This window comes from Callorhinchus milii, unplaced genomic scaffold (assembly GCF_018977255.1).
Source record: "Callorhinchus milii isolate IMCB2004 unplaced genomic scaffold, IMCB_Cmil_1.0 Scaffold4, whole genome shotgun sequence".
NCBI lineage: Eukaryota > Metazoa > Chordata > Chondrichthyes > Chimaeriformes > Callorhinchidae > Callorhinchus > Callorhinchus milii.
The window spans coordinates 23,260,848-23,276,086 of NW_024704745.1; the positions used below are offsets into that span (position 1 = coordinate 23,260,848).

Here is a 15,239-nt window from a genome sequence, read left to right on the forward strand (position 1 = left end):
AAGAGTCAGTCTTAAGTAAAATGAATGAGCTGCTCCAAGAGACATGCAGCCCCTCTACGTGGCATCCATTAGAAGATTGGATGCGGAATCCAGTATGACTGCATGCTCAAAAGCTGTCCCAGATTAGATTCTATTGAACTGAATGGAGCAGCTTCAATATGCACACTCCCTCTCTTTGTAACCTACATCACTAGGCCATCAGAGAAAGGAACACAATTTGAAAAATGATCTCTGTGAGGCACCAAATGTGACTATTTTCTAGAAGATGTACCATATGTACATTATATTTTTTAGATCAAACTATCAAATAGTGTACTGAACCCTACCTAAAACATTTTGTTATTTAATGGCCTCGACACTTGTACTGATTTGAAGTAAGTTTCTTAGTTTTGTTTTGAAAATCAGATGTAATTCCTTGAGCCCTGATGTACAAGGATGTACCTATCAGCGTTCCATTTGATCCCATCCTTCCACAGTATTAACCTCGCTATCGTCCATTACAGCTTCAGACTGTTTCTAATAAGTCAAGTCCAAGTTTACACCCCACTCAGTTCAGTAAATTTGTGACAAATATCCAAATAATACTTAAATTATTACAAATTACACATTATTACAAATACAAACACATTACAAATTTCCTTTGCATGTTACAAATTTTATTAACACAAAAATGTAAACTTTGTGCCAGAAAATGACTGAAATGTGTTTGGAAATGTGATCATTTACAAAGATTCTTTTCATTGCGTTTTTTTAAAAAGTTCCACAATATTTCCTATTAACATTTCACAAAGGAGGGTGGGCGAATGTTGAACCTACTTTTGTTTGCTGCTTTTTTTTGTTTGGAATAACACTACTTTTTTTTTCCTTTTCCATAATCCTATTGCATTCTTGTTTACATTCAAGATCTTCCCTAATATCTCTTTAAAGTTGATGGTCCAGCAGAATGTTTTCCCCTGTGTGTTTTCAAAATTGCCTGCCAATATGCACCTGGTATAGCTAAAGACAAGCTTCCATTATTTTTATGAACATCTTTCTCCCCATTAGTTGATTTCCTCTGTCCTTCAGTCCAGTTAGCATAGACTTACACAATCTGATTCGTGCAGTTTCTCATACAGGTCCTACAAAAACAGTCTTGACAAGGATTCACAAGGTAGAATAATAGGAAAACCGAATAATTAGAATCCTGGAAGACTCCTTTCTTCATCCTCGACTGTCCTAAACACTGCTACTCCAGACTCCGTTCCTCAGAATGCAAACATTAGAATTCCTGATGTCAAATGAACTTCTGAAACTGGTCATGCAATAGCATCCCAATCCTTTCATGGTGTTGTTCATGCTGCTGGGAAAACTAAGGAAGTGCCTGATGACTGGAAGCAACAAATCATCCTCCCCTTTATCAAAACGGCACAAAGCAGAAACTATCCAGAAGTAATAGTACTTTCAACACCTAGAAAATTCTTGGTCATGATTTCTTAAACTGATCCAAAAACAATTTTATCCAGATCATCCAATACCAACTACCTCATTGTGGCTTTACCAAAGCCCAACCTACTGTTGATCCAGTTTACACCTATCGGGTAGCGACTGAAAATGCCTTGAGGTTTACATCCCCTCCTCTGCAGTAATCACTTCAAACAAGGGTTTTATTCCATCTTCTGTGATGCTCTTTGGAAAAAAGGTTGCTCTACGCCAACTCTGAAAATTCAACTATATGAAAGTGTACAGTAATTGGACTGATATCCGATAGAAACTGGTTTCCAGCAAAGGGGGAATTGTGCAATAGATTGGATAACGAGACAACTTCATGTTCTTGACACCTTGGAATCTGTATTGGTAATGCCCTTTCTTGATGTAGAATATGCTGATGACGTCTGCTTGATATGGCAAAACAAATCTCTGTCCTGCACATGCTTTATTGTGTGGAGGCGATGCTGATGATGCGCATATTAGTGCTGAGAAAACAAAAGGAATGTTTGTTTGGTGAGCAAATCAAGACATCCCTAAGTCCCCTCTCAGTATATGCATTGAAATATCCAATCGCTGTATAATAAGTGATTTTTTTTGTAGCTGAAATTGACGAGCTTTTCATGAATTTCTGAAGCCCCCTCCAGGCTCGTCACAGCCCAAACTCCACGTTACTGATTCTCTTTGATATTTGTGTTTTTCGATAGTTTTATTGCTTTGAAAGTACGATGAGAACATGCTTTTCTCATTAAGGAGCTTTCAACTGGAATAATCATTAGCCTCCAAGAACACTTGCCTGTGCCCACTGCAGAAATGTTGGCCACATTATGCAGGTGGACCGTTCTTCCTATCCAACAATTGAAAGCCCATGAATGGAGGACAATCTCAGATATGATGGACTATTTTGTGCAATGGAATCTTGGTACGTTTACTGCTCGTGCACCACAATGAGGACAATAGTGACAATTGGTCATTGACAAACCTTTGACTTTAGAGTTTGATAGAAGACAACCTAAGGACTTCTCAGATGCTATGGTGCTAAGCCAATTATAATGATTAATTTATAGTATTTGTGATTTTTCAAATAAAACAGCCCCTATACGTCATTGGAGAAAAATAACTGTTTTTGTATGTTATTTCACTGACCAGGAGTGTGCAGCAAATTTCAGGCTCAGTATAAATGTATTCAATGGTGCCCATGTCATGTTATGATCAGGTAAAATCATTCTTACAATCCTGTTTGCTGTGGAAAGTATCTTGCACTCTTGTTTAACTTTAAATAAAAAAACAACTAGCAGAGGCTCAAGGGTCATTAGACTATATTTGCCACTGACTCCCTATTCTGAACACTTAAGAGTAAGTAGAGTACTCTACTAATGAGAGTATGCAAATGATCTACTGGAACAAGTTTCTCTTTACTGCCTGATTTTTTTTTCAGTGAGCAAAAATCAAGAACATCACAAAGATCATTTAGTCAAGGGAACTTTTGTGTGATTGCAGGAAAACTCAGAAGGAAATTTAAAAAAATAAGGGTAATTTGACATAGAGCTGTTTATCATAATTTTACCTTGATGTGGATATTGTTAGTTGAATGTCTGAGCTTACATATAATGTCAAATACTGTATAAAAGATCTTTAGAAGCAAGAGGTACCATTCAAAAAAAAATAAAAAAATAAAAAAAATTATGAACATCTCTGAGCAGATGTTCAAAAAATCCTAGATGACTAAATGGCTACTTGATTCATAAAGCATGTTGGTGCTGAAAATATTAATGTTATACAACAAATGGCATGCACCTATGTAATATAAGCACAAGTATATGAAGCACCATATAGCATTGGTGAGGTTGCAATTGGAATATTGTATTCTGTTTTCATCATGCTTGAGAAGAGCAAGGCATTTCAAAAAAATTTAAGATGAACAACAAAGAGTTGAAGTGTTTTTAAAGAGAATTTGAAGGTAGGTGCAGACAGGTTTTCTCTGGAAGCCAATGACATCTTCTGAACTGAAAATCATAAAATAAGTGCAACAGCTTTGTTCTGAAGAGTCACAGATATTGTCCACCTAAAGCAGAGTGGTGCAAAATTAGTTACTGCTTTACAGACACTTTATTTATTGGGAAATTGAATAGCCCTTGGCAATGAGGTGAGGATTAGTGGGGATAATTTCTTCTACTGCAGAACATTGAGCCTATGTGGTTTGGAGTGAATTTAATAAATTAGTATTGTTTTCCCAGTTACCTCGTTACATAGTCAGATGTTAAGATGCTGGGTAATATAGTAGCAAACAAGCTTTAATCCATTTGACTTTTTTCATGACTAACCTGAGTGTAAAATATTTTCTGCAGCACTTGGGATTTTTATTAGAATTGCTTCATGACTAGATATTCTTATTGTAGGTACTGAAAGTAACTGAGGTAATAAGGGGTATGTACATGTATGCCAGTGTTAATGATCATTCAAACAAAAAAACAATTTTTTTTTTTCTCCTGGTTTATTTAACTGAATTCTGGAGGAACAACAGAAAAATCAGGGAGTAAAATTATTTTGTGGATCGGGTTATGCTCCTATAATGCCTGTGAAATAAAGAAAGCTTAATATTGTGATTCTCAAATGAAAATTTAAAAATGGGTGAGATCAGGATTTCTGGTAAACAGAAAACTATGTATTACATGTATTTAACTATATTTCAGGATTTTTTTAAAAACAAACTGATCGAGAAACCCAAAGATTAGCAACAAATTACGTTTTGTGTAGTGTTTTTCACATCGGGAGGATGTCCCAAGGCACTGGACAGTCAGGGATTTGAATACTCATCACCTGAGTTTTATTTGGTCTTAGTAATAATCATTGAATTGGGACCAGGTGATATTTTTTCTCAGTTTGGGGCAATTTGCAGTAAATTTGTAGAAATGTCCCTTTTGCTTCTGGTTCTGTAAACAGGGTTGCGAGCTATGCTATCAAATCAGTCAATACTTCTATTGATTAATATTTAATAGAAGGCTGATTTTCTTCTCCTTGTATTTAATTTCTTTCATTTTCATAGTAAATGCTGCTGCCAGGAATCAAGGCTTTTTTAAAAAAATGTCTGGAGATTTTTTTATATATGCAAGCCAGAGGGGTTCATGCGAAACATGAGCTAGAAAGGGTTTGTGGAATTAAGAAGGATCATATGACATGGCATCTTTAGGAACTGGAGGGTGTGGGCTTTGTGGCACCAAAAGGAATCATGAAAGTTTCATCTGCAAGAATTGGGAGGGGGTGGAGAGGGGCATTTGTCCATCCTGGATGAGGGGATGGGCTTTATGGCGCCAGAAGTTAACTGGACCTTGCGGAACCAGGAGGAGAGAAGTAAAGTAGACGATGGCTTCAGGTTGAAAACAGCCAACCCCATGAACCAAAGGATGATTGATGGCTCAGGCTTATTTGGATGTAGCCACGGGAAGCTTCGGACCACGGTGATTGGAGGGTGAGGTGAAAGGATCAAGAAGAAAAGCTTAAGTGCCAATTGCTCCTGCTCGAATAGTATCACTATATGTGTGGTAAGGTCCTCTCCAGATTCAGCCCACCATTTTCGGCAAAGATAACGTTAAGTCCCATAATAAAATAAGACATCATAACTGGATCCCTGAAATGTGTACACATGTACCAGATATGTATGCACTGGTGTACTGACATTTGGGAAGTTAAGGCAACTTAGCTTCATGTTAATGCCTTCAAGTTGAATCGAAGACAAAAATAGTACTACAGTCAAAACTGGGGAAGATTGCATTCAAGCTACCAAATAGATTAAATGAAATTATCCTCAATATTTTGTGAGTGTTTCAAGAAGAAGGGAAACGCTGGTTTAGGAGAAGGATACGAGATTTGAAATGCTTAGTTTCAGAATTCTCAAACTACACAGTAATCAGTCCTGCATTTTTAGATTTTATATAATGCTTCTATCTCATTTGAAAAGGGCATATTTCACCTTTTAGATATCAGGTAGATGAAGAATGAAGATTTTCAGTAGGATTTAACTCAACCTATAGGTAAGATTATAAAGTCAGAGTGTCCTAATAGAGTAGTATCAGAGTCTGGAAACTGTAAATACAAATGTTTTAATATTGTAAATTCCATATCTTCTGCCCATTTTAGATTTATCTAGAAGTAAGATACTTCCATTTACATGATGGTAATACTTGGAATAGAGAAATGTTCCATGTCTCATCTACTTGAATTCTCTTTTCTTTTATAGCAGCAATGTAATTCTACAAACTCGATCTGTATGGAAACCACATTATTAAGCTGCTAAAGAAATTAAAATGCTCGACACAACAACGGATAGACGCATTCCAGTATATTTGTGTACAGTGCTGGATATGAAAATAGTATGAAATGGGTTAAACAGCTTTATTAATATCTAGATGTGTTAATGTTTTTAAATGTTAAGATTACCTTCACCAGTACCCCTTAATTTGTTTTATTTGCCATTGCCCATGTAACTGTAAAAAGTTCAAAGAATTGAGTCTTTACAAGATTGAAAAATGTCAATGTTTTCCAGCTACGTAATTTGAATTTGACTTGATTTTGAAGTAATCCTAGAAAGGGGGAGCATTCCCAATAGAAACGCTGAAACTGCCACAGGTGCTTCATGGAAACCTTACAGTTGTGGCATTGAATGTACAGTATCGCTTCCCTTCAGCACACAAGGCATACCGTTGAGGTATTTGTTGTGGTGATTGGTTTTAATGCTATTGTAGGAACTGAGCTATAGATCTTTAGTTCTGCATGCTTTGTTTATCCTAATTTAAAATGAATTCAGATGTATAAACTAACTATAGTTGAGAACTTTCATTTTAATGTAAGTTTTACAGAATTATTGGAAAAATGTGGTTTGCTTATTGAAGTTAATTGCAGCATGATTGTGTCCAGGAAAAATGATTGTTGAAAGCGATATGAAACTTGCTGTTTATTTAAATACAGAATAACACTGCTTTATATTGGAATAAGTAACAGGAATTAATTAGTTCAGAGGGGACACACAATGTTAAATTTAACAGTATTTTGAAGGAAAACTGCATTCGTTTAACACTCACTCCCTAGTTCTACCCCTTGCCTAATACATACTGATAATGTAAACATTTTCTCTTAATTTATACCAGTTCAACTCTGAACACTTAAGTCACCTCAAGAATTCAAAATACTGTACTATCAGATGTTCTCTTGTTTGACTTCACATAGTTAAAAACATTTGTGTGTTCCCTATTTGTGAATCTGTAAATATAGTATTGATAACCTAGATATTCACTTATTTTATCAGAAGCAATAAATTACTTATTGTCAGTTTGAGTGGTGATGGGAGGGAGAAGAGCAGATAGCAACATAACCGGTGCATTTAACTAAAGATGTAAAAACACCATAGTAGAACTTAAATTTCATGAGACTCCAAAATGTATTTTAGTTTTTTCATTGGACTCATTTTCAAAAACAATCCAATTTTCCTTTGTATAGATACCTGATAATCTTTTGTCAGAATAGTGACTAAAATCTTTCTCCTAGATTTTTCGATAATTTGTTAAAATGCACTTCAATAGCATCAATATAATTTCCCAGTTATGCAGTAGAAAAATAAATTCCTGCATCTCTGACCCTTTCCTGTTATGTGAATTACTGAAGGAAAGGATATTAGAATTGCTTTTCTGCTTTCTCATCCTTGTATCTGATATAATAATGGTGTCAGAAGACTTTTCACCTATTTAACTACTTTGCATTGTGTAAGGTAATCAGTTCAGAATGAGGAATGGGCTGTACTGAATCTATTTTGTTTCAGAGAGCATTCATCAATTACTCTGGCTTATGCGTATGATTTATTTATGGTAACATCTGAACTCTGAATCGGTGGCTTCATTATTTGCCTGTTTCATATTAAAATATGATGTCAAAATCTATTAACTTTTGGAAAGTATAGTTGTTTCCAATATTGATTTGTCTTCCGCCGCACATCTTGGGAGTTTTCCCTTCAGGTGAGGAACTCCTCTGATAATGCAGGTTACAGATGTGTCTAATCAAATCTGACACCTTGTTACCTACATGTGATTCCCCTCTGAAGTAATTATCCAATTCATTTGTAAGATAAATCAATGAAGTGGTTTCCAGGGAGGCAAGTCTTCTGGTAGATGGGAATTAAGTATTGAAAGCTACATTGGGATCAAAATTGCAGTATTTGTAAACTCATTCCTTTCCTCATTTAAGGAGCATTGTTAAAAGTATTTTTCCCCCACCCTATTTCACGATTCAAACTTGTCTGAAAATGCTTGGAGCCACCTTGTTGGATTTCCTGCTCAGTAAGACCGCAATTTTAAAGCTGGAGCAGTCTTTCAGGTGATCCATTCAATTAAATTGTTGTACAGCAATAACAATTTCACATATATTTTACATATATATATACATAGGATTGCAGGATCAGGCAAATGGCATTTTAAAGCTGCATTGTAAATTGTAAAGCTGCAGTCAGATCCATAGTTTGACACGACCTGCAAAACAACACAAACTCAGTCTGCAGGACTTTGTGTAATTTAGATGTTCTACAGATGTGGCGCTGGTCTGATTCTGCAAGGTTTTATGCCTGGTCTTGGTTTGGGATTTTAAATTATGTTCTTTTGGTATTGATTTACAAGAGAAATAAATGGACAAATACGAGCTTATCAGAGAATCAGCATAAATTTGTAAAAGATAGGGCATGCCTATAAAGGTAGGGTATCCAGGAGATTTCAAGTAATTCCAGGTCACTGGTGTGCTGGATCTATTGAAGTGTCCACCTGAACTTGACCATACTCCTATTTCCTTCATCTAGGTTATGTGTGATGAAAAGATGACCCCAGTACGGATACCTGGGGTACACCATTTGGGAAGGCATTTAATACTCTTCTGATTATCAGCTAAAATTAAGGTGCATGGAGTTGGAGGCAACTGTGACATTGTTTGGAAATTGGTTGGGTGGTAGGAGGCAAAGAATAGGGATAAAATGAACATACTCTGTTTGGCAAAAGTAACAAATGGTCCCCCAGGGACAGTAGGAGTTGAAAGGAATATATCTTAAGGTTACAGATGACACAAAGTCAGGAGACAGAGTAGATTGTGAAGATGGGAACGCAAAATTGAAAAGGGATAGATAAATTAACTAGTGGGCAAAATTATAGCAGGTAGAGTTCAACGTGGCAAAATTGAGGTAGTCTGCTTTAGATCCAAATGAGACACATTGGAATATTTTCTTATTGGGAAAACACTGGAAGTGGTGGATAAACAAAGGGATTTATGTAGTTAACAAGTGCAAAAAAATCAAGGCTATCGGGATTTTGATCTTTATAGCAAGAAAGTCGGGAAACAGTAACAAAATTACATTTGTATAGTGCCTTTCACGTCGGGAGGATGTCCCAAGGTGCTGGACAGACAGCGTTGCGGAGGGTGGAGGGCGGGTGGGAGGGAGCAGGGAGATGGAAAGCACGATCGAAGAGGAGGGTCTTGAAGGTGGCAAGACGGAGGGACTGCGGGATGGAGTTCCAGAGGCTGTGTGCAGAGGCGGAAGGCCCACCCGCCATTAGTGGGGCAAGCAAGGCGGGGGATGTGAAGCAGACCGGAGCTCACAGGGTGGTAGGGGCTTAGGAAGTCAGAGAGGTAGAGGGGAGTGACCGTGGAGGGCTTTGAAGGTGAGGACCAGGTTCTTGAACTGTATTCTCTGTGTGATGGGAAGCCAGTGGAGTTGGGCAAGGATGGGGATGATAGGGTCATGCAGTCTAGTGTGGGAGAGGATATGGGCTGCAGAGCTCTGGATGATCTGCAGCCTGTGGAGGGAGGAGTTGGGATGGTAGACAAGCAATAAGTTTGCATAGTCAAGTCTCGATGTAATGAAAGCATGTATGAGGGTTTCAGCGGCCTGCAGTGTGAGACATTGTCAGAGCCAGGTGGCGTTGCAGAGGTGGGGGAAGGCGGAACAGTGATGCCTTAGTTGTACAGAGCACTAGTCGATGCTCATCAAAAGTAATGTGTTTTACACATTAAAAAGGGTACCACACCTCAGGAAAGTTGCACTGGCCTTGGAGGGCATGCCGCACAGATTCACCAGAGGGGAAAAGCAGTGCTGTGGGTTACAGAAATGTTAGATTAGATTCAAAGTCACTGTAATTTACATGATCAGAATTAACATTCCGTAACATAATGTGTTCAGGAAAACTGCAATTTTGACCCCGTTTAATAAAGTAGCGAATTTCTGCACCATCATTTGATATTGTATCGATGGAGAACTTTAATTGAAAGTGTTTTCCTTTCCATTCTTCTTTAAGGTACAGTATTTATCATCCGAACTCTGTTTTGAAGTAGATAAAATGTTATTAGCTACTTTAACCAAAGGGACTTTTCATAAGTGGAGATCTAACCTTTCATTCAACTAATATGAATTATTTATAGATTTTATTATAATTTACATTTGTGCAAGAAGGTGTATTGAGTGTCATGTATTTTATCTAATACCTGTAAATTTTGTGAAATCTATCACAGTGAGATCTGGGGCTGAAAAATATTGATATAGACCAGGAGAATAATGCATCCTTCTAAGGGATGCTGTTTTGCCATTTAAAAAAGTAAATATTTTTAAATTCTAAAACATGGTTGTTTTAATTCCTTAATTATTAATTTAGTTTGCATAAATTTAATTGCTTCTCCTTGTTACCCCAGTTAATGTTTATTGACAGACATGAAATGTCCGCAGTCTAATGCTTTCTATTTGTGGTCCATTTTGTTTCCCTCTCTCTATAATCTGATAACCCCATCTGTTACTAATGAAATGTTTGAGCAGGATTACATAGCTGTAAATTGTCACTTATTTATTGAAAATGGTTTGTGTTGAGTCATAGTGTACAGATGCAATATTCTGTCGCCTATCTGAATATGTTAACCACTATGTTTGACCTGCTATTGGTGGAAGTAGTACTTCAACTGTTAGAAATTAAATTCACCAGTAAATATTTTGGACCCAAGTGTTTTAATGGTTTGAAGTCCTTGACCATAACTTAAACAAAACATTTTTTCCTATATCCATTTAACTAAGTGCATTCCTGCATTATTCCAGCATTTAACTAATTAATTGGACTTACATTCATTTGAAATATGTTATGAATTGAGTTTAATCTTTTACAAATTGAAGCACAAAAACTGAAGTGCGTTTGAAGTTTTTGTTGCACTCAAACCTTAAAAGATAGAATAATCTAAGTGATGCATTTTAGTTATCTGGCATGTAACAATTGTCTACATTTTATTCTGTATATTCCAACATTTTCTAGACTAAAACATTGTGAACCATGTCGTGTAATATTAAATACAGTATATTCTGGGAGTCTTTGAAGTGCTTTTATAAATTGTTTTCAAAGATTTTGTGAACCTATATTATACTTATGTATATATGGAATAGATTAATATGTTAAATATAAATCTAAATATTTGTGCTTATATCATTTGTAGATTATTGAAATTGCAATAATTTCCTATTAACTTTCCTATTCACGAAAGTAATAACATGGAGTCTTGTAGCTCAGTGGTTAGAGCACTTGCTTCGCAAGCGAGAGATCTGGGTTCGATTCCCAGCAAGGCGAAATGTTTGGCAAGTTGCCTTACTTCACACGCCTCTGTTTACCTAGCAGTAAGAAGGAACCCAGTTGTTAGTCGATTGGCGGATCGCTTTTCCGGGGGTAATTATTCCTTAAAAAACAAAACAAATAATGATAATAAATTGGTCACTTCAATCCACGACTGTTTGTGGGACGCTGCTGTGTGCAATTGGCTGCCGCGTTTTGCAAACAAAATATACAGTCAATTCACTTTACAGTATATTCTGTGAAGTATTTTGAGACGTCTCGAAGACGTGATAAGGCACTATATCAAATGCAAGGATTATTATTAAGTAAAATGCAAGAACTTGCACTTCCTGTAAGAACAGGAAGAATTGATTCTTTCAAACACAGATTAGATAGTTTTCTTTTAGGAAATAACATTATGGGATATAGTACATAGGTGATTCGGAATTTATATGCATGAGACCACCAAAAAGGTGGAAGGCGAACTAGATGTACCTTGGTCTTTTTTCCGTCTAGCATTTCTTATATTCTTATGCAATTTAATAGGGATGTATCAGAAAAATCGTAGAAGTAATTGTTTCAAATTCAAAATGCCTTTTGGTATACAGCATTTTTCCATGAAAAATCTCAATATTTTAAAAATCTTTAATAGATTTGAGAAGATTGCATTTGAAAATGGATAATTTGAACTATTTAGTTAAAATGTTTCCCTTTTTTAGAAAAGCAAGTTGATAAGTATTCTCTCTTAAAACATGCATCCTAAGAGCAGCATTAGCTTTCTTCGTGGACTGACCTGGAACCTCATGCTCATAGATGAGGGCCTATTGCCTCTGCAAGTCAATTTAATTTTAACCAAATTATATTATGACTCATAAGATCTTGGGTTGTACATCAGGGAAAAAATCTGAATGTTTCACAAGTGTAAAAGGCACATTTTAAAAAAGCAGGATGACATGCAGATATGGTGATAATACATTTAGTGTTACATTAGTGAAAATGTTTAGATACAATTTTTATGTTTTAAATTTTTTTTTAAACAACCATTTATAATATGTGGGATAAAGGTTTTAAGCTTTGCTTGCATTTCCAGTTGATGTATTACAACACCAGTTATTTTACAGATATGTACATAGATATGTACATTACTCTTGTGGGCTCAAAATAGGAGGCTGAAAATGAATGATTGACAGGCCATCCAGGCTTTTGAAGAGCAGAATTTTGGATTTCCTCCAATTGGGGCCTTGCAGATGTAATGAAGTGGTGTTTACTCACTACAATTTTTATTCTGCACTTTCTTGTTGCCAGTTGAGAGATCCTTCGTGCTAAATTCCTTCAATTTGAATGAAAATTAAGGTTTGTTGGGGCTATATTACACCAAAGAATTTTTAAGATATGGTTGCAAATGCTATTTGGGATTGGGTGGGGGGAAGCACCATTTGAAAACTATGAATAATACATTAAATGTTCTCATAGTAATGTTTTCAAAAAGGTTCAATTGCTACCAAAATATGAAACACAGCAGCAGGAAAAAATGTGCGTATTCTAAGGTTTATTTCTCTTGGTTCCATTTCTAATTACTGACATTGCACAGCTGTTTTTGCTATTTGTTGTGCCTATACCAGGGCTTCCAATTATATCTAATGATGGTTATTCTTGCCCTGTCATATCTTATACTAATGATAGCAGAGGCAGCAACTCTGTAACTTGAGTTCTCACCCATCCTTGCAAGCTTTATTGCTTCCCTCTCAGACAGTTTCAAAATTCTCATTTTCAAATTGCTTCACCTTGTCTGCAATCTTATTCAGCCCCATACGCTCTGCTCTTCTGACTCTGATTTAATTCTTATTCCCCATATCTTCCACTGCATTGGAGATGAGCCTTCTTTTGGACTTCCAAAAGCATTTGCCTTCCTATTTTTCATTGGGTTCATAAACTTGGCAATATCCTTTTTGACCTCAATGTTTTGCTTGAGGGTCAGCAATTCCATTTATTGGGTTCCACAATTAAATGAGCTATATAAATCCCAATTTTTCAAATGATGATGACTTTGTGGTTTGAGGCCTGTGCAGTAGTTTGTCCCTATTAATTTTAAGATGGTCTTTCTTAGAAAGAAGAGCTTGCCTTTTTATTACCCCTTTCAAGTTGAAAATATCTTACTGCAAAGGACCTTGCAATAATTACTAAAGTGATTGTTTTGTAAGCAAACACACAGCCATTTTGCTCACAGCAAGACCCCACATAGCAGTGAAATTAATTGAGTTTATTTAGAAAATTGTCTTAAGACATCGAGGCAAACTCCCTTCTCTTTTCAAATAGTGTCATGAGATCTTTAACACCCACTTGAAGACCAGGCCGGTGGGATCTTCATATACAATCTCATTTGAAGGAAAGTACCTGTGATGAAGTAGTATTTCTCCAGTCCCGGCCCTAAACTATGAGTTCAAGTTCCAACATAGGACTTGAGCCAATAGCCTCACCTAGAGCTTCATATGTTGATGGAACAATCAGTCGTCTCTTATTTCCAATTCTCATGTTGATGTGCTATAGTTTCTTACTCCAGGTCCATTTTTTTAATTATAGGAACAGATAGGACATCTTTTCTGCTATTAGTTCACAGCAGATCTTTGTCTTTGCCCCATTTCTCCAGAGTCTCTTCATAGCTCTTCTCAAGTATCTCAATATGCTTTGGCATCAAGTCTATGGTGGTCTTGGTAGTCTGGTTCCTGAACCAAGCTGGTTAGCAGTACTCCAAGGCATATTTGATGAAGGACCAGTCAACTTGGTTTGTCAGCAGGGAAGGGTCAGGTGGAGATTCTTCCCACTTCCCGTTAACCCTGCAAACTAAAGCCCTAGGGTGATCCTAGCTGCACAAGCAGAGGTAAGCTTGCTGGACTGTGATCTCAGTGGCAAGCTCTGTGTTTTTATCTGGTTAAACTCCAGAAGTACCCCCAAACACACTTTAGCGTCCCCAAGCCTCGGATCTTGCCAGCCAGTGCCCAATGCTTTCTGTAATTAGATAAGTAGGATCCATCACACCAGGAGAAAGGACGTTCCATTCCAGGCACAGAATTCCATGCGTAGATGCCATGCATATATGGAACTCAGGTTTGGATAGTTTTAAGCGTGGTAATGGGGTTCCCCATGATAGGAGAGTCAGTAACTAGGGTACAAAGTTATAAGAGAAGAGTGAAAGGAGAACCTAAGAGAAATGTTTGCATCCAAAAACTAGTCGGGGTGTGGGACGCCCTGCCAAGTAGGGTGGTGGAGGGATTCCTTTGTAGTTTTCAAGAGGGAAGTAGACAGACCTACGAAAGAGTGGCTTGAATGGGTATGGGAATATGGCCGAACGGTGGGATTGAAGCACTATCCTTGCTCTGAGTTGGTACAGGTTTGATAAACTAAATGGCCTCCGCTGGAGTTGTAAAAATCTTTGATACTATGTGCAAGAGACCCAACTGACCAAAAGAAAAGTATCTTGCTCCTCCAAAGTCTGTTACTAGAAGAAGTCCCCATTCCTAGAGATCACTGCATCTGAGATTGCTCGCTATATCTCATGTTCTGGATTCCCTTATTAAAGAAAAGTTGATTGTTATCTACCTTGTCAATTCCCTTATTATTACAATATACAAAATTTATTTGTATAGTGCCTTTCACGTCGGGAGGACGTCCCAAGGTCAAGGATGCCTTAACCTCATTGCTCGGGAATATATGCCATGTTTATCCATCCATATTACAAAGGCTCTTAATCCCAGATATCACTTTGGAGATTATTGTTGGACTAGCATCTAAGACAATATATTTTTATAATGGGGTTCCTATGATTCACTACAATATCATGGTCCTATGCTCATAGATACCTGGTCCTTCGTTTCAATTAGCGAATACTGTTATTGAAGAGAAACCACAATGGAACATAAACATCTAAAAATTCAAATCATATTAAAGCGTTTTTTAAAAAGATTCTTGAATTATCTGAATTTCGTGCATTTGCTGCAACACAGTGAAATGCTGGAAAGATTGATTGGGAAGACTTTTCAATGTGGATTTTGTTGCTGTTGTCGTTTTCCAATTTTGGCAGCAATCATCATCAAAGTAACTGCTTTTTTTTACAAAATGTAACTTAATGTTGACATTTCTTTTTTAACTCCTGTACCACTGACAAAAATC

General features: G+C 36.8%; 1 protein-coding gene across 2 annotated transcripts in view; it reads left to right on the forward strand.

Annotated features, from left to right (window-relative positions):
• LOC103177549 (ankyrin repeat domain-containing protein 10) overlaps positions 1-15,239 on the forward strand; it is a 50,405-nt gene that overhangs the window by 20,301 nt on the left and 14,865 nt on the right. The window lies entirely within an intron of this gene.